General features: G+C 44.2%; 1 protein-coding gene across 2 annotated transcripts in view; it reads left to right on the plus strand.

The window, feature by feature from the left end:
- Window positions 1–19,762, plus strand: part of DPYSL2 (dihydropyrimidinase like 2) — a 103,313-nt gene that overhangs the window by 55,276 nt on the left and 28,275 nt on the right. The gene's annotated exons all lie outside the window — the stretch shown is intronic.

The raw sequence follows: 19,762 nt of genomic DNA on the forward strand, positions 1-19,762 counted from the left end.
TCTGTGTAAAATTTGTTTCTCTGACATAAATCCCCTACTTCCATTGTCTCCTTGCCAGTTAAAGGTGGTCTCTAGTGACCAATAGATTTTACATCCATCATTGTGCCAGAAAATGTGATTTTTCTGATTGTTTTCCTTCTTCATGTATTGGCTTGGCCCTTTCTTTTCTTCATTCTCTTTGTTCTTCAAGCAGTTTGCAAAAACAGCTTATTCTTCTTGCTCATTCTTAAGAATTTCATCAAGAAAAGATGCTGAGTAACAGAATCGTATTGGCTTAGGTTTGCGGCATTCATTCATTTATTCGTTCATTGTTTATGTTATCTGTTGGCTACACAAACTGTATTGACTCTTTAAAAATTTATTATTTACATACCATAAAATCCACTCTTTTAAAGTGTACAATTCAGTGGTTTTTCGTGTGCTCACAGAGTTGCGTAAGTGTCCCGTCCATCTAGTTTCAGAACCTTCTTACCACCCCAACAAGGAACTCCAGACCAGTTCACAGCTACTCCCTGTTCCTCAGCCCATGCCAAGCACCATAGATTACGACTTGCTGTCTCCATGGATTTGCCTATTCTAGACATTTCATGAATGGAATCCTACAATATATGGCCTTTTGTGTCTAGCTTCTTTCGCTGAGCATATCGTTTTCAAGGCTCATGCATTTTATAGCATGAATCAGTACTTTATTCCTTTTTTATGGCTGAATAATGTTATGTTGTATGAATGTACTACATTTTGCTTGTCTGTTGATCAGTTGATAGCATTTGGGTTGTTTGCACTTTTTGACTATTGTGAATGAATAATGTTCATTTGTGGACAAGTTTTTGTGTGTACATATGTTTTCATCTCTCTTGGAGTGGAATTGCTGGGTCTTATGGTATACCATCTTTAACTTTTTGAGGACCTGCCAAACTGTTTTCCACAGTGGCACCGTTTTACATTCCCACTAGCCGTGTATGAGAGGGCTCCAGTCTCTGCACGTCCTTGCCAACACTTGTTATCGTCCATTGTTTTGATCACAGCCATCCGGGAGAGTGAGTATGTCATTGTGGTTTTGACTTTAGGCTTTATTTTAAGGCTAGTCACTCATTCACTCACTCCTAGTCACACTTATCTTGAGCTATGATATGAGAACTCGGTTTTGAGTATGTTTTTCTAATCTTGCGTGGAGACATCTGATGCGAAAAGTATCAGGATATTCATAGTGATGAGAAAGAATTGAAATCAGGGGTGCTCCAGAGAAGCAAGAATCAGCCAGCACTGCATCAACAACCCCTGGAGCCCTCTCTCTGGGTTCCCGGTCCCTAGCTAGTTGGAATGGCTGCTTCTGTCCCCTCCAGACTTGTTTCCCTCTTAGCACGTGGCCCAGAGTGAGTCCTGTTTTGCCCTCTTTTACGACCATTCTTCATTCTGCTTTCTGGCGAGGCGGGCAGGTAAACAGTCCTGGGCCAGGGAAGGAACTAGGCGGAGTTCCTTGTCGCCTCTTTGCTCCAGAGTCCATCTTCTGACATAGCATACTGTAGCCTGCCAGGCCCGGATGCTCCCGGCCTAGTGCTAGGGATCTCCTAGGCCAGTTCGGTCCTGCCTCGGGTGGCCATGCGCCCTCTCCATAGGCCAGAGTAAGAGGACTCATTATATTCTGCATTTATAGCTGCTCTCTCCAGGGACCTTCCCTTTGTAAAATAGATAAGGCCGGAAATATCCCTCACTTCCCATGAGGAAATTGCAGAATAGAAAGGTTAAGTGACTTGCCTAAGGCCGCCCAACTAATCACAAGGCCAAAGGAGGACGGAAACCTTGGCCCTCTGGCTCCCTGGTCAGCACTGGTCCTGCTGGGCATATTGCTGGGCCTTTGTCATCAGGGGGACCTCAGGTGTGAAGCGTGATTTCAGTCCATGTGCTTTGAGGTGACTCCATCCTTGTTTCTGGATGTTTTTGGGGTGTAACAGTGGCTAGCACCTGATAGAGCTGAGAGCTGAGAATATTGTGCTAGACGGCTGAGGCTGCATTGATGCGGGATGATGGTGGCTGACAGCGAGAGCAAAGGATGTGGCCACTTTCCGTGTGCATCATAGCTATTGCTCTGTTTAAACACAGTTAATGAGCACTGTCGTTTTCACTGCTAAGAAACCCCTGTTCATTCACTCCGTCACCCATGTGCTCAGCTGGTGTTTGCTAGGCCTCGTGGAAGTTCCTGGTCTAGGCATGAGAACTGCGGATATGCTCCCTGTTCTCAAGGGACTTTGCAGGCTATTGGGGAGACATACAAATTAAAGATGACCATAAGACGTGGTAATTTCTATACTAAGGTTCAGGGGCAACAGAGAAGAAGAAATCTTTAAATTTTGCCTGAGAGAGTCAGGGGAGGCTTCCCTGAGTGAGCTGACTTGCCAGCCCGTCGGGGTTTGCCCTAGAGCCTGACTGTGGGGTGGCAGCCAACAGAGGAGTGGATGGATTGTAGATGGATTGAAGCTTGTGGGATTTGGTAAGTAAGAGTCTGGTATGCTTTACATTTATAAATAAATCAATACTGCTGGGTATTTAAAAGAAGAGGTTTAGTGGGAAGAGCCGAGGCACGAGTGGCGTCCACCGTTCACTGTGGTTGAGGGTCAGCACCTGCTGCCTGTTCTCTCAGCTCCTCTGCAGTCTTCAGTCCCTTCTGTCTACTGTCACAGTCCAGCCAGTGTCTCACAGACAATGCTGAGGGACCCCTGGCCACGTGTGGCCTGGCAGGCAAGGGGGTGGCAGGTGCCTAGGATTTCAGGTAGAGGTGTCTCCTTTGCTTGAGTCAGTTCTTGGAGGGCAGGGGCAGGGCACCGGCATGAAGCCTTCGCTGTGTGAGGGTGAGTCTTAAGGAGTGTGAGGTGGGGCAGGGGGGAGTTCCGGGAGGTGCAGTGGAGAGAAGGGAGCCTTGGACTCTGTATCTGGCCACGTGGTGTTTGAGTTCTACCTGCCTTTTGCTGCTTTCCAGCTGGGCAATATTTTTCATTTCTCTGAGCCACAGTTTTCTCCCCCATGCCCATTTTTTAAAATTGTGGTAACCATATACATGGCATAAAGTTTACCATTTTAACTATTTTAAGTACGCAGTTCAGTGGCAGTAAATGCATTCACATTGCTCTGCAACCATCACCACCATCCATCTCCAGGACTTTCTTCATCTTGCAAAACTGAAGCTCCATACTAATTAAACACTAACTCTCCATTCTGCCTCCCCTCAGCCCCTGGCAGCCACCTTTCCACTTTCTGTTCTGTGAATTTGACGACTCTAGGTCCCTCATATAAATAGAATCATGTAGTATTTATCTTTTGTGATGGGCTTATATCACTTAGCTTAATGTCTTCAAGGTCCATCCATGTTGTAGCATGTGTCAGAATTTCCTTTCTTTTTAAGGCCAAATAATATTCCATTGTATGTGGATACCACATTTTTCAATCTATTCATCTGTCGATGGACACTTGGTTTATTTCCGTCTTTTGGCTATTGTGAATAATACTGCTGTTCCACTCCCTGCTTTTTATTTTTGTGTGTCTGTACCCAGAAGTGGAATTGCTGAATCATGGTAATTCTGAGCCACAGTTTTCTGATTTGTAAGATGATGTTTCATGGTTACCGTGCAACTTGAATTTCGTAGAGTGTGCAAAGTATCAAGCATGTACCCGGAACTTAATGTTAGGTCCCTTCCTTCCTAAAAGACCCCTTTGACCCTTTCCTGAAAAATTTTACCCTTTAAAACAAAGAAAATTACCTTTCCAGGGGTAGTGCATGGTTCTTTCTAAGCGAAGGGAGTGAAATGTCATTTAAGCCTTTCTTGATGACTCAAAGTTATTGTTTTGAGTTTGTTATAGTACTACACTTCCTTTCAGAGTTTTGGGCTTTTAAACCCCCCGCCCCCAAATGCTTTCTCGCTATTGGGAATATTTGTCTCCATTTCATCATTTTCCTGCCTCCTCCCTTCCTGTCTTCTCTCACTTATTAGCGCTCTTAGTAGACCTGCCTGTGGTTGCCGCCCTCCCTCATTTAACCTCACATTTCAGGTCTTTCTGCTGGGGGACCAGATGGCTTGAGATCATTACCATTGTGTGAAAGTGGGAAGATACAGGCCCTGAGTGAGGATCTATAACCACCCTTAACTGAGAGCAATTTGCTCTGACTGAATGGAAGTCTTTTTTTGGCAATTTTGTGGATTTTAAGTGAGAAGTCAGGTGGTCAGATTTGGATAGTGAGGTTGTCATTGTGTTCTAGAAAGTCGTGCCAGGGAGAAGGCGAAAGCCAGATGAGTACTCTGCCAGGTCTGAAGGGCAAGGGGTCAGCTTCTATCTAGATAGTCTTGAAGATTTCCTGGAGGAGGGGGAAATGGATCTAGTTGGAGGAAGAGAAGGTGAAGGAATGAGTGAGGGAATCTGCCTCTCTGCTTTTGAGGGAACCAGAGGCAGCACAGAGGTAAACGAAAAGTCTGACATCTGACCATCTCTACCCCAGTCCCCTCCCTGTCAAATCTTGCATTTATCACAGGAAATGTTAGCATTGTCTTCGTTTGGTCTGTTTTAGTATCTAATATTGTCTGTGTTTCTTAAAGGCATTTTGTTGGGTTGTGGAAAATGTATAGAGACTGCTGTCTTTGCTTTGCCTTGAACTTATGTTTTGCACCAGGTCCCTGGGCCGTGGACTTTGAGCAGGAGCACTAGAACTCAACAAATATTTCAAGTTCTTCCTTTCTGATGAATTAGGGACCAGAATGCCAGTGATTATCTCCATTATTCTATTATTCCATTGTTCTGGAAGGGCTAGCCAATGTAATAAGACAAGAATAAGTAAAAATATTTGAAAGGAAAAACAAAATGATTGTTATTTGTTAGATAGTTTACCTACCTGAAATATTCAAAGGAATTGTCAGTCAAATATTGGATCTAAGAAGAAAGCTTATTATGATGACCAGTTTCAAAATATGTATATTCAAAATCAATAGTTTTTCCATATGTCAGAAATAACCAATAAGAAAAAATAATTAAAAAACCCATTCACAATAACAACACAAAATACAAAATAACTTGGAATTACAAGAATATGTTCTTATATATGGGAAGATGAGAGGAGACAGTAAGTGAAAAAAGATGCTATGTTAATGAATGGAAAGACCTAATACTATAAAGAAGCAAATTCTATAAATTCAGTGTGATTTCAACCAAAATCTCAAAAGGTGTTCTGTTTGTTGACACTGGACTGAGTGATTCTGAAGTTCAGTGGAAGAATCAACAAATGATAAGAACCAAGAAAACATTTAAAAAGAACATAATAAAGAAGGGCAGGAGGTCACTACTGGCTGGATATTTAAAAAGTTAGACAAATATAATAAAATGGGATGACACTAGCTCCAGAAGAGACATCTACATCGATAGGATAAAGTAGAAAATCCATTAAGTGGAACCACCTGTATCTAAGGATTTAGTGTATGAAAAAAATAACATTTCAAACTCATGATGAAATGATGACCTAGTCACAGTATTATGCTGGAATAGTTAACCATTCGAAGAACAAAGAAAGATAAACTCCTTACCTCACATCCTATACCAAAATACCTTTAAGATGGGTTAAAGTTAAATTTAAATAACTAAGGCCAAAGAGAACCAGAAGAAAATAACAGATGAAAAGTCATATAATTTAGATATTTCATCAGAGGGAGAAATCAGAAAAGATGGAGGTGCTCGACTATACAGAAATTAAAAACACCAGTAGAATAAAGTAATTAAAAGAAACACGAGAAGTTGGAAATTAGATTTGCAATATATAATAAAGAACTGATGCATTTGAAATGTGAAATCATAACATTTGATAAAAAGATGAGCACTTTAATACAAAAAGGGTACAAACAAGATATTCACAAAGGAAGAAAGAATTCTACTATTTAAACTCATGAAAAAATATTTAACTGAATGAGTAATAAAAGACATACAAACTGAAATAACAATGACCTAAGTTTTTGTCTACTAAATTTTCAGATATTAAAAAGGAGTTACAATACCTGGTGTTGGCTAGGTTGTAGTGAAATGGGCACTCATAACCTGCTGGTAGGTGTTTACCCTGGAATACCCTTTTTGGAGGGTGTTAAGACAATATCTAATGAGCCTAAAATATTTATAAACAAGAAACATTCATACCCCTTGACCCAGAATAATCAATGTGCAAACATTTAGTTTTAAGGATGTTCATTCTAACATTATTTATGATGAGAAAAAATTAGGACCAACCTAAATGATCAAAATAGGTGTTTGGTTAAGTGAATTTTAGCCATCTCTAAGAAAAAACAGTGTGTTTTTTGGAAACCATCGTGCAAAATACTAATATGAACATATTCACAATATATTGATGGAAGAAAGGCCATGGTCACTATGTCCGATTTGATACTACTTTTTTAAAGAGCTTTTTTGAAGTATAATTTACATACTATAAAATTATGATACTACTTTTGTAAAGAATATATATGTGTGTATAAGTGGGTAGGAAAAACGATTGGATAGACATACATCAGTATATTAATAGTAATTTTCTTTGGGTGATGGAATAATGGATAATTCTGTTCTTTCTGGTTTTCCAAATCTTTTGGCATTTAAGTACTTTTGCACTTAAAGGGATTTTATAAAATGAAAAGTCCCTTTGGAGCGCTCCTTTGCATCTGGGTTACTATTTCTTACCCCTGTCATTCCTGGGAAGGAAGAGAACATAATGTGAGGAAGTGCTTGAATTTATGTCCCGCGGTGCGGGCTGGCGTTTTTTGTGGAACCTGAGCTCTCAACTGTCTACCCTGTTGGAAAGGTCATTAAAGGCTCCCTGAACAACTGGGTCCCTTATCAGACTTAAACCTTATTGTCCAGATACATTGGCTTTTTATTTAGGCTTAATAATCCAGTGGGGAAAAAAAGACCCATTGAACAATTAGCCCGCAGCCAAGATAGCGAGCTCATGATAGCATGATGGCCATGGTTCAGACTCCAGAGATGTTATGCTGTGTTTTTGAATTCAGTCCAGGTTCCTAGGAGGAAAACACCCGTCAGTTATGTTGGCTTTAGATATTCCAGTCAACATATGACATCACCAACTCTTCCTTCCCTGCCCAACTTTATTTGGAGGGGATGCAAAGAGAATTGTGCAACATTGAAATAAACAGAACAGAGACCAGGCTCCTCATGCTTTTGTTTCTGGGTTGAGCTCCAGTCAGATAGCTGATAACTTTTTTACCATCTATACAAATGCTGCTGAGCAGGACATTTGAGAGCCAGAGGCATTCTTTGTGCAAGGGTGGAACAGTTAGTTGCTTATTAGTTAGTTAGAATCCTGTATATAAATCAGTTCTTATTTGAACTAGGCGCCCGTGTCTTTATGATATGATTTGCTGTGTGTCCATATACGATGTCCCGAAATATAGTAAGTGTGAACCTCACATCATTTATTTCAGTGCATGTTTTCACAGAAGGATTATTGTCATCAGATCATAGAGTTTGTTTATCTACTTCTACAGGAATGTAAACAACCCTGTTTCATTAATTTGTTCCTTGTTTTTTCCTGTTGTTGACAATGACCTTGGGGCTTTGGCTGGAGCATTTTTAACATAGTTTTGAACATTATGGATGTGCTTCTGTCGCTCTCTGATCAGGAATCTGCAAAGTCCTTGAGTTTCTCTGGATTCCCTTCCCAACGGGGAGCCATCGTGAAGGAGAACTGCGACGAACCCAGTCTTTGCACGTGAAAGCCTGTGGTGTGATTGTCATTTCTTTTTTTTGTGATGTTCCACACAGCCCTGTGATCTCTTGTTTTTTGGCAGGCCTGCACCGAATCTGTGGTCTGGTAGTCCCAGGCAACCGAAAGCCGAGACAAACAGAGGAAGCATCACTACTCACATGTTTCCCAGCCACCTCATCTTGGCCTGCACAGCCAGCTGGCCCCCACCCCCTTTTTCAAATTGGAGCTCCTCAGAGCTGAGTTTGACCTGGCGGCATGTTGGGTCCTTTTAGGTTGTCCCGCACTCCTGCAAAGTCTGTTGTTCGTGACTTTCCTGCACTCTTTCTGTAATTGGTTTGTAGTCTGACATTTATTTTATGGCAGACTTTGCAGTGAAAGCTGGGATGCCTCCATTTCCTTAAAGCAGCCTGAAAGCCACCGGAGGCCTGAAAGCTCACCTCCTAGCCTTTCAATTCTGTCACACTCACAGGTTACACACGTGTGCACACATGCACCTGCATACACCTGTGCACACATGCGCGCACACATGCACACACTCCCTGGGCAACATCCTGGTGCCCAGGGCCTTTCTTTGGTAAGGGATGCTGATGGCAGGAGGGTCTGCTCAGGAAATCTGTGGAGCCTCGGGCTGCCCTGTGCCAGCAACTCTTAGGAAACTCATCTCCTGCTAGGTTCTCTCCTCCCCGTGTGGGAAGAGAAAAGAGAGAACCAGGTCATCCACCCCAGCCTGTGGATCCCGTATCCCTAGGCAGTTTTTAAAATATAAAGAGTTTCAGTATTCTAAAGGCCTGCTGGAGATTGAACTGAGGTGATGTTTTCAGGGTAGGATCAGGATTCTTTGCTTGTGATTGGAATTACATGAACTCTGTTAATGATGATTAGTTTGTATTTCCACTCTGACTGACAGGTTTTCTTGCATTTGATTCATAATAAAATGGGGGATGAATTTATTCATTCTTACTATATTCCATTTAATGGGATTGTTTCCATGATGCTGTCCAGGGGTTACTTGGGGCATCGGGGGAGGTTTCCTGGGAGGTGGAAGTCTGCATTTATGTCTGTTCACGGGTGTGTCTTACTGTCTTTTATTTTGCCATCGGTGCCTCCTTGCTGTGTAAACAGGACAGATTTGTTCTGCTTGTTTTGGTCTTAACTCGGGACTTCTGCTAGATGAATGGCTCAGAGTTCCATGCCTTTCTTGTGGCAGCACTAGGAGCTTTGGGCCTCCTCCTCTTAATAGCACCTTTATCTGGTTCCTTCCAACACCTGTTATTTCTCATGCTTCTGAGCCCTGCCTCTGCCACCTGGCTCACAGCAGCACTGGAGGGTGCCCTTGGCCTCCTAGGTTCTGTGCCCCCGAAGCCCCCCAAGTGCTGACTCCCTTCGCACTATACCTCAATGTGAAAGTGAACGTTTGGGACTTGGTGCCGGGAATTGGGTCACACAGCCTTACATCCTCAAGTAGTCCAGTGTTATTTTTTATTTACTTAATGAATGCTTGTATAGGACCAACTGTGCCAGGTTCTGTTGGAAGCCTTTTACAAATACCGTTTTATAACAACCCTGTTAGTGGGTACTATTATTATCTCCATTTTTACACATAGGAAAACTGAGGCCCAGAGAGGGTAAAGGACCTGAAGTTATATCGCTAGTGGGTGGCAGAGCTGGATGCCAGCTCGGGCAGTCTGACTCCAGAGTTCACTTTTAACCCTTCCGCTATGAAGTAGGCACTGTTGCTATTCTTATTTTGCAGATGGGGAAACTGAGGCACTGGGGGTTAAGTCACTTGCCTGAGGTCCTAGAACTAGTCAGTGGCGGAGCCCAGATTCCGCCCAGGCAGGTGAGCGCAGGAGCCACAAGCTCTGAGCCTTGCAGTACACTCCCCATGGGCTTTCGTCATGCTCTGTTTCCGGCGCAGTCCGCGTGGACAGTTGACAGCACTGAGGGGCCATTCTCACACAGCACTGTTTTTTCCGGTTCTCTTACATTCCTTTCGTGGATGAGAGTGTATTTCAGGTCAGCTTTTCAGAAGGTGGAGTTGAGGCCCAGCTTTCTGAGTAGGGCAGTTTGAGTGCTGGCAAGTGGAGGGTGTGTGAAGCCCCTGTCCCTGAGCAAGCCAGTCACTCCCCAGCACTTCAGGATGCTTCGAGGAGGAATTTGGGTGGAAATGCTGGCCTGAGGTAAACTTTGTGTTTCTCCCACTGATGCATGGATATGAGATGCCATAAACTTGGCTCCTTTTCAGACTCCTACTCTGATTACAGGAAACAGAACCCTGTCCCACAGTTAGCCAACGATTTCAACATCTCTTGGAGAAATTGTACATGGACCTGAAGTTTAAAGCTTTGTATTCTAACGAGTTTGGCTGGGATTTTCACCTTTGGCTCTCCTTGCCTTCTCCCCAGCCATGATTTCATCATTCTGCTTTGGGGATGACACTTCCTCTTAAGTGCCTGTGAACATACAGGGAGCTGAGACAAAGCACAGCATCTCTCTGTCCACCTGGGGCCCAGGGCCCGGGGCTCCCTCTATGTCTGTGCTGCCTGGACTACATCTTGTCCGACGAACAAGGCGGCCTTGGTGGGGATCATTGTGGGGCTTGGTGGGCAAAGCTGGGGGAAGGCCGAGAGGGTGCTAGAACTAAGATGGCAGATGTAGCAAGTTAATCATGTTTCTGCTAAATTGTCAGTAACTCCTTTGTGCAGCTGGTTGATCTGATTTGTCACAGATTACTCAGTCCGCTATTTGGGTCTTTCTGGAAGGTGGCCATTTATCTGAAACAGAGATAGCCTAGTCTAGTGAAAGAGCGTTTTGTTTGTTTGTTTGTTTGTTTCATTTTTTTTAACCTCCTTAAATAGTAAGCAAATAAAATGAAAATACCAGCAGTAGTTGGGGTGATATCCAGATGCATTGCTGGCGGTAGCATAAAGTAGCGACACTTTGGAATGCAATGTGGTCATCTGTATTACGAACCATAGCTCATCTAATTATCCCAATTCTAGAACCCTCTCTAGAGAAAACCATTTAAAATAGGGGAAAAATTATTTACGTGATTATGTTCATAAGAACATTATGTATAATAGAGGAAAATTGGAAGTGATCTATAGGTTCAACATTGGGTAATGGTTAAGAAAGTTGAAGTAGATTCCCCCAAGAATAGCTCTTACATAAAAAATAGAATTATGAAGTCTAAGACAGTATGGTATTAAGAAAAAAGACAATTAAAACTTAGCGTGCCCTGTGATTATGCCCACATAAAATCTATATATTATTAAAAAAAATAAAGGAAGCAGTACAGATTTTGGATTTAGACTTTGGATTAATTCTGGTATTGACACATCTCATTATGTGTCTTTACACAACTCTTGAAACTTCCCTGGGACTCAGATTCCTCATCAGTGAAAAGATAAAGCAATTTCTTAGGGTCCCTGGGTCTGAACCTGATTCTAGCCACTGACAATCTCTTCAAGTAGTTTGCCAGACTTGCTTATATCAGTAAGCGAGATTCCTGGGCAATTAGTTGTGTCATTGTGCATAGGCGACTGAAGTCCTTTAAGCACTTCTGGTGGTTAGACAGTGCTGCTACTATTTAAGGTTTGACAACATCTTCCTCAGTGAACTACTCAGCCGCCCAACAGTCTGAGGAGAGTGGAGAACAAACTACCGAATCCTGCTGCAGAGGCTGATTTTCACCTAAAGCTGGTTCTGGTGAAGTGATGGATCACTTTGGGCCCTCCCTCGCCTGCCCGCTGGTTGATGCTGGTGGACCCTGCCCTGGGAAGGTTGTGACCCCATGCAGCCTACAGATGGGCATTCTGCTCTCCCAGTCTCTCCACGGCTGCTTTTGATGAGTCAGGGAGAAGGTTTCTTTCTGCCCAATGTTTGGTTTGTCACCGTTAGAATTTACACATTATAAATGACCCTTTATCTCCACACACAGATTTCATTAGCCTGGACTTTGATCTTGCATGCAAGGAGGCCATGTGCAAGCTTCCCCAAGCCTCAAAGAAAAGAGTTTTATGAGGTGCTGACATTTTGACAAGCTCTTTATCTGGTGCCCCAAATTAACTTTCACTGACTCGCATTGGCTATTTCTCCCTCTGTCCATTGGGTTAAGGTCATTAGCTGTCCAGTTATGTGAACCTGCATATGTTTTCAATGATAGAAAAGAGTTTAGGTATAGAAAGTTGAAGTGAGTGCCGTTCATAGAAATACCAAGAAGGCAATGGTTAGGAAAGGCTATAAAGCAAGGTAGATTTAGGTCCAGCTCTGTCACTTAGTGTCTGCATGACTGCAGGTGAGTCTCATGGCCCCGATTTTCTTATCTGTGACGCGAGCATCGTGAACCTGCCCTGCCATCTAGTTGGAGCATCCAATGAGATAAAGCACACGATAGCCCTTTGTGAACCACTAAAAAGCTGCATACCCATGTGAGGTCGATATTGTTGCTGTCAAATAAATGCAATCAGTGGTATGAAATTATAACATGCTTCAATCATCCCATTCCCATTTAAAAATATTTCTGGAGAGGTACATATATTTCCCTAAAGCAAGGAGCTCTGGTTATGCCTGTGTTAAACTGTGAAAATGTGAAAAGCTGAAGATACCTTTCCAAGGTCATCTTTAGAATCAGAAGTAGCACTGAGTTTGGAATCTGGGCCTTCTCTCTGCCCTGTTTCCCACCTCCCCTTTCCCACCTTCAGTTCTGGCTCTGACTCCTGGTTCCTCAGAGTCTTCTTCCAGCATCCTGGAAGGAATGGGCAACCTCATTCCAGCAGGCCCAGGCCCATGGGCAGGGAAAGCTGGTGGGTAGGGGGCGTGGGCTGCAGGTGTGAACAGCCTCAGGTTCCCACTCCTGGCTTCCGGATGGGCAGCTTCCTTCGTGCAGCAGGAACCAAGCCGGGGAGATGCCGCATCCTGTGGGTTTCCCCCGCTGCTTCCAGCTGCTCATCATGGGGATTTGCCTGAGACTGAAGAGGGCTCTGGTTCCCAAATCTATCACCTGATGAGTGATGGGACCAAGATGCCCTGCAGAAGACGGTGGGAAGTAGAAGAGTTGGGAGGAAGGAGATCAGGAGGAAGAAAAGAGGATATGCCTGGGAGGAATGAGAGAAGAAAAGACCGACAAAAATGAGGAATCAGGAGTCCCATGTGGGCCAGTCAGAGAAGGACCTACCATTCCCCTGTTCAGATCCCCAGCTCAAGACCTTTTAAATAAATGTCAGAAATGTGAATGGAATCTAATGAAGTAGGACAGAGCTCGTGGGGACACCAGCATTGAAAATGTGAGGGAGAAGGAGGAGCCAGGGGAACATTATTCCAAGGGGCGGAGGCAGACTTGCTGAGTGCTGTCCTGGTTCTGGGGTGGGTGTGGGCAGGAGGGGCAATGATGCTGTGGGCAGTTGCCACATGGCCACGGAAGGCGGTCAGGGTGGTGGGGACAGGGATAGGTTGAACCAGGAGCATGTTGGGGGGCAGGGTGGAGCCAAGGCTGAAGTGGGCCAAGAGGCAATGGGAGGCTAGAAATTAGGGTGTCAATAGCATTCAGTTCTTCAGGGGTTGGTGGGGAGGGCAAGTGGAAGAGAGCAGAGCCCAAAGATCAAATAGAATCATTTCCCATGTTATGTTTTAATGCATTCTTTCCCCAACTAGATTTTAAATATTTTAAGGGCATAGTTCATATCTTCTGCCTCTTTGTTTTCTCCAAAGTTGGCTGATATCAGCTCACATAAGAGGTTGTTTGTTTTATAAATATATCTTACTGGATCTTGCTTCAGCCCCTATTCCCGCCAGATTCTGGCATCATGATTCGAGCAGTGATCGCTGGATGCTGAACAATTGCTTACAGCTCAGCTTGGGTTATATGAATATAGTTGTCCAGTTTTAACAGCGAGATTACTTTAGAGAAAGTGTGGGAAAGAGAAATAAGGGGATTACCGAAGTGCCTCAAGGTTTGAGCAGTTGGGAGCATGTGTTAATGCGCTTGTGATCGTTTTGCTAATTATACAGTTTTCCTCTGTGTTTATTGACTTACTGAACTGCTAGCTGTAGTTATAAACAATAAAGGGATAAGGCCGCATTTTACTTCTCAACCCCTCACTCCCTGTTCTCTCTCAAGCAGGGGTGGTTAAGAGTAGGGGCTCTGGGGTCACAGTCCACGGCTGCCCAGCAGTGGTCACATCAGCTAAGGACAGACACGTTGTTGACCATCTTCCAGAGTTCTCCCAAGGGCTGACTTGGCCGAAGCACGGTGGTGTAAATGTTGCACACCTGTCTGCCAGGCCCTCTGCGTAGTGCATTTTAAGTAATGTTGAGCAGGTTATGTAATCTCACCATCCCTCAGCATCTTCAGCTGAAAACTGAGGCCAACACTGGCTTTGACCTCAGGAAGCTGGTGTAAAGATTAAAGGAGGTGATCCATGGAAGATGCACAGAATGTTACCAGACACATAGGAAGTGTTCAATACATGTGAATTATTTTTTACTGTTACTCTCATCTTCGAAGTATACCCATTACACTTACACTAAATAAAGTTAGCCGCTCTTTCTTTGGCTGGCGTTAACCTAAGGTAGCAGGGCCCCTCGCCGGCATTCAGGAGGGCTGGGATTTTAAAACTGGCTACAGCGAGGTCTATGGTAGGTGGACGAGATTGCCGTGTGTTCCTGGGACTGATGTTCGGTCTCTCCCGTGCTTATTGAGCACCTTCTGTGTGCCAGCCCTCCTGCTCGATGTGAAGAGACAGTGAAGGATAATTGGGCCGATTTGACCAGCACTTTGTACTTTACAAATACCTTCTTATCAAACATTTATAAACATGTTGTGAGGCACATTGTTTTTTGCCAGTTTATAGATGAGAAAATCAGGCACAAACGTTCTAGATCCAGCTTTTAGGAAAATGCTTCTTTGTATTGCAGGAAAAACAGTATACAGTTGTCCCTTGAACAACATGGGGGCTAGAGGTCTGACCGCCCCCCTCTCAGCCAGAAATCCACGTATAACTTTGGACTCCCCCAGAACTTAACCACTGATAGCCTATTGTTGACAAGAAGCCTTATTGATAACATTAGCAATGAAAACATTTTGTATATTATGTGTTACATACTGTATTCTTCCACTACAGTAAGCTAGAAAAAGAAAATATTTTTAAGGAAATCATAGGGAAGAGAAAATACATTTACTTATTTATTGAAAAAAAGCCACATGTAACTGGACCCACACCGTTCAAACCCGTGTTGTTCAAGGATCAGCTGTCCTTGGTGAGTAGCTAGCCCTGTCAGCATGTGCTTTAGGGGCCCCTGAATACTTCCCACAGGGGTTTATGTGGGGTTGCTCTCTTTATAAAGGGTATAACTGTCTTCCTGCTAGTGTTTATTGACCGTGTCCCTGGAGCAGGTATTCTTGTGTAGTTCCCATGTCAATTCATTTTTACCTCACTGGAACCCTAAGGACGAGATACAAGTGTTAGCCCCATTTTACAGATGAGCCTTCTGAAGGCCAGAGAGGTTGAATGTCTTGTCCAAAAACACATGATGAGTAATGGGCAGAACTGTCCAGATCCTCAGGTGTCTGAGCCTGGTCTGTCCTCCACGACCTCTCCTATGGGCACTTCATGTATTCCCAGGAACAGTTAATTTCTCTTCTCTTTCTGCCTCCCCCCCCCTCCCCCAGAACAAAACCATCTTATCCTAACTGGCAGGCCTGTCTCCCAAAGGCTCTTATCTGTCCACCAACAACAGCCTCTCCCTGTTGAGAAAGGTCTCCTGGCATTTCACTGGGTAGATGCCAGCTTGGGAGCACCATAGATAAGCCAGCAGTGGTGTATGTTGTCATCTCCCCGATGGTTTGCTCTTAATTCAAGTCTGTTAATTTATCCAAGATGAAAAGGGGAGAGGCTGCTGCACACAATTAAATTCAAGACTAGAGAAAGAGGCAGTGATAATTCTGGAATGGGAAATAGGAGATGGGCAGTTTCGATGGAGTAAGGACCCCAGGGAGTGAGGGTGGTGTGTGTACTTACAGGAGTTTCTGGAACTTCCCCTGCATGGGACTGTGTGTGATGCTTCGGAGAGGCGGTGGTGGAGGACCAAGGAGAAGGGCTGTCCCCCGCTTCCTTCTGCCCCACACGCTTACCCTGCAGCAGACTTTCAGAATATGGTTCCTGCTTCGCCTCCTCAGTTCCAGAGCCGGGCCTGTGACGATGACCTCTGGCATCTCTGTGCTTTAAATACGAAGGGCCCTTTGAGAGCTGATCAGACACACCAGCTACTGGCCTTTTAAAACTTGGGGTCTTGGGTTATGTCAGTGTTGACTTTCCGGTTGTGATGTGCTGAAGTCAGGCTGGGCAGTGGGTCCTAGGATCTCTCTGTGTCATTTCTTACTCCTGCATGTGAATCTACGATGACCTCAGAATAAAAAGTTTTTAAAAAGTAGAGTCTTTTAAACACTACGAACTCCAGAGGAGTTCTATAATTGAATTTTCTAGGAGCAGCCTGTTTACTCTGTGGCTTAACATTCACTGCCAATATCCAATAAACATAAAAACAGGATACCAAAACCACTGAAAGTAACACAAAGGAATGAAGTGCGGATACGCACTACAACGTGGATGAACCTTATGCAGAGTGAAAGAAGCCAGACACAAAAGACCACATATTGTATGATTCTGTTTATATGAAATGTCCAGAACAGGCAAATCTATAGAGACAGGAAGCAAATTAGTGATTGCGTAGGGCTGGAAATAGTAGGGTCAGGAGGGAATGGGGAGGGACGGCCGATGGGTCCGGGGTTTCTTTTTTTGGGTGACGTCATACAAGTAGATTGTGGTGATGATTGCACAATTCCGTGACTAGACTAAAAAACCATTGAATTGTACAGTTTAAATGGGTGAATTGTATATGTGTGAATTATATCTCAATAAAGCTGTTGAAAAGTTAGTGTCCTTTGACAGTTTTAAGAGAAGTAAAAACAGCCCTTTGGAAATAGCTGGTGTCTTCTGGTGAAAGCACTTCTGGATACCGGTCGTAATTCCTGAGTTCAGGACAGTGTCCCCAGCATGTTCTTGGCTCCCTCATACACAGATTCACAGGCCTACCGCCGAAACCACAGTGGCTCATCCTGACGGATGAACACTCAGTGTGTGGCAGCCATGTTGCCAGGTGCTTTCACACACGCTTTCTTAAACTTCTTGCGGCCCTGGACGGTAGATAGTTTCATGCCCATGTTTCATAGATGAAGTACTAGAGGTCTCAGAGAATACGTACAGCAAGGGAATGCTGCAGCAAGACCCAGAATCAGAAATTGAGGCCCATTGACCCCCAAGTCCATCCTCTTTCCACATGCCTGTTAGACGGTTGGGTGGACGAGCTTTCTCTCATGTCTTACATGAGTGGAGAGAAGTCAGCTGCAAGGCAAAAGCCAGGCTCTTGCAGGGACAGGTAGCTTAGGAAAGTCACCCGAGAAAAAGCCCATGAGTTCTGTGCAAGTCGTTTTCAGGCTGTGTCCTCAGTGGGGAATCTCTGCTTCCTCCGGAAGTGAGAATGACATTCTGCTCTGTTCCTGGAGCAGCCCTTCCCTGGGGACGGGTGATGGAAAGAGAACTGTGGGAAAACATGTGGAGGCTTTTCGTGGACACATCTCCGAGTGTCATTAGCTTTTGGAGGAAACATGTTCATTTCCCTCAAGCCTTTAGCTTTGTGTGTTTCCTGAATTTTCGAGTTCATAATTCTAGGAGCTGTTTGTAGATACGGAGGGAAGCCACAGTATTACAGCTAGAAATCCCGATATTTTTTGTAAGTGATAATGCTGTCCCTCCTGGTAAAATGGGGATGAGTGAATGGAGATGGCAGGAGACATTCATGGGAAAAGATTTGCACTTAATTAGTGATGTTCGGGTGGTCCCGGCCGACTCATGAGCTCCCAGGGAGCTTATTAAAATGAAGATTCTCAGGCCCAGCCCAGATCTATGGAATCTGAAATCCTGGGGGTGATGGCCAGGGACCTGTGTTTTACTAAGTTCTCCAGATAACTTTTCTACACCCCGAAGTTGGAGGAGCATAGCACCAGATGTTGTTACACACTTTTGGGGTTAAGCAGGAAAATCTGGTTGTGTTCCCGGGAGGATACCTCCTTCTGTGCTTGACCTCATCTTGCAGGGTGGAATATGAGCTGGAAGGGAACAGTCATTCATTTGTTTAAAACATTTATTGAGCACTTACTGTTTCTGGGCACTCACTCCCTGCTGTGAGGGAGTGTACATCCTAGTCGAGGAGTCAGATAGTAACTAGGAAAACTGATACAGAAATGGCTGCAAATGGGGACGTGACCCTGGGATGGTGACATTTAGCCCCATGTGAAGGAGGAAGAGGAGGAGGAGGAGGAGGAGGAGATGCCTGAGTAAAGAGTGACGAGAATGGATTTCTAGAGAGAGAGGGAACTGTTTGTGCAAAGACCTGGAGGTGGGGAGGAGTTGGTTAGGTCAGAGGGTGAAAAACAGCCTGCGTGGCCTGATGGTGGTGAGCAGGGGGCGGATGACAGTCCGTGGGAGAGGTGAGCCACGGCTGGGTCCGCAGGGCCCAGAGGAGTTTGAATTTTATTCTAAAATGGAGGACAGCAACTGAAGGATTTCATCAGAGAATGACAGGGTCTGATGAAAGGTTTAAGATCCTGGCTGCCTAGCGGAGTGGTTTGGAGGAGGGCAGGAGATGAAGTCAGGGGCTGTGGGGTCGGGAGCTTCTGTTCAAACTGTGATTACTACAAAGTCATGTTTTCTTTCTCTCTCTCTCTCTTTTTTTTTTTTTTTGAGGAGGCAGGGGACACAATTTTAGAAGAGATATTAGAATCGTTTTGTCAGGGTTTCTGTGTTAGCATCTTGCAGATGGAACAGACTCTTATTAGAAGTACACATCGTCATTGCTTTCATTAGACAATATTATATTACACCAGCTATGTTTGTACCCAGTTATTTGCGTATACTACTACTTATAAAAAGTAAATTTTGTCAAAAGAAAATTTAGCTTGGATGTTATATTTTTGAGACATGGAACCAAGTTTAGTTGATTACCATTTAGCAGCATCTGTAAGATTTGATCCATTTCAGAAATCTGAGCTCACTAGCATTGCTTGGGCTGGCATTTTCTTAGCTAAGAACTGCTTACCTGGCCGTACAAAATCTAATATTTTATTTAGGAGAATGATTCATTGCTTAGGGTGTCAAGAGTCCTGGGTTTTATCTTTGTTGCACAAATTTGTTTTAACCTTGGACAAATCATTTCAGTTTGTAGTTTAGTGTCTGTGCAGAAGATAGGTACTAATAGTTCTGGTAAACCTGTTCTCATGGTAACTGGGTGAGAGCTCTCCAAGACCTAGGAGAGACAACATGTGCAAAGGCCCTGTGGCAGAAGGGAGCAGCATGTTATCGTAGGAAGTGAAAGGCAGCTGGTGTGTTGGGAGAGCAGAGCGTGAGGGGGAGATGGTCCAGGGTGATGTTGTGGTGGCAGTCACGGGCCAAGCTGGGCAGGATCATGCAGACCTTGTTGGGGACTTTAATCTATATCTGAAGAGCAAGGGGAATCCATCGGTGGGTTTAAATAGAGGAGCGACTTTTCGATTGATATGCTGTCTCATTTAATGGACATGGTAGGCAAATGTATATGGTAGGCAATATCCTTGTTTTAAACTAGCACAGAAACTTAGAGTACTGGAAGTTAAGTAGCTGGCCCATGAGTACCTTGCCGGTAGGTGGTTAAGCCAGGAAGCAAACCCAGGTCAGCCTGACTCCTCTTTGTCTTCATATCAGCTGAACTCAAAAATAATATAGCAATAACCACAGTTTTAAAATGCTTTGAACTCTTAAGATGAAAGCTCTCCCTTAAATTACAAAGTGGTATTATGCTGCAGAAATGCGAGTGGTAATGAGTGGATATGCTGGGGACCTCTGAAGGCTTGGTCTGCATGGCTCGGGTCCAGCATCTTCAAGTTCCTCGCCGTCTGATGGGGGGCGTCTCCTTGCAAGCAGCTATCAG

Source organism: Pteropus alecto, unplaced genomic scaffold (assembly GCF_000325575.1).
Source record: "Pteropus alecto unplaced genomic scaffold, ASM32557v1 scaffold166, whole genome shotgun sequence".
Lineage (NCBI taxonomy): Eukaryota > Metazoa > Chordata > Mammalia > Chiroptera > Pteropodidae > Pteropus > Pteropus alecto.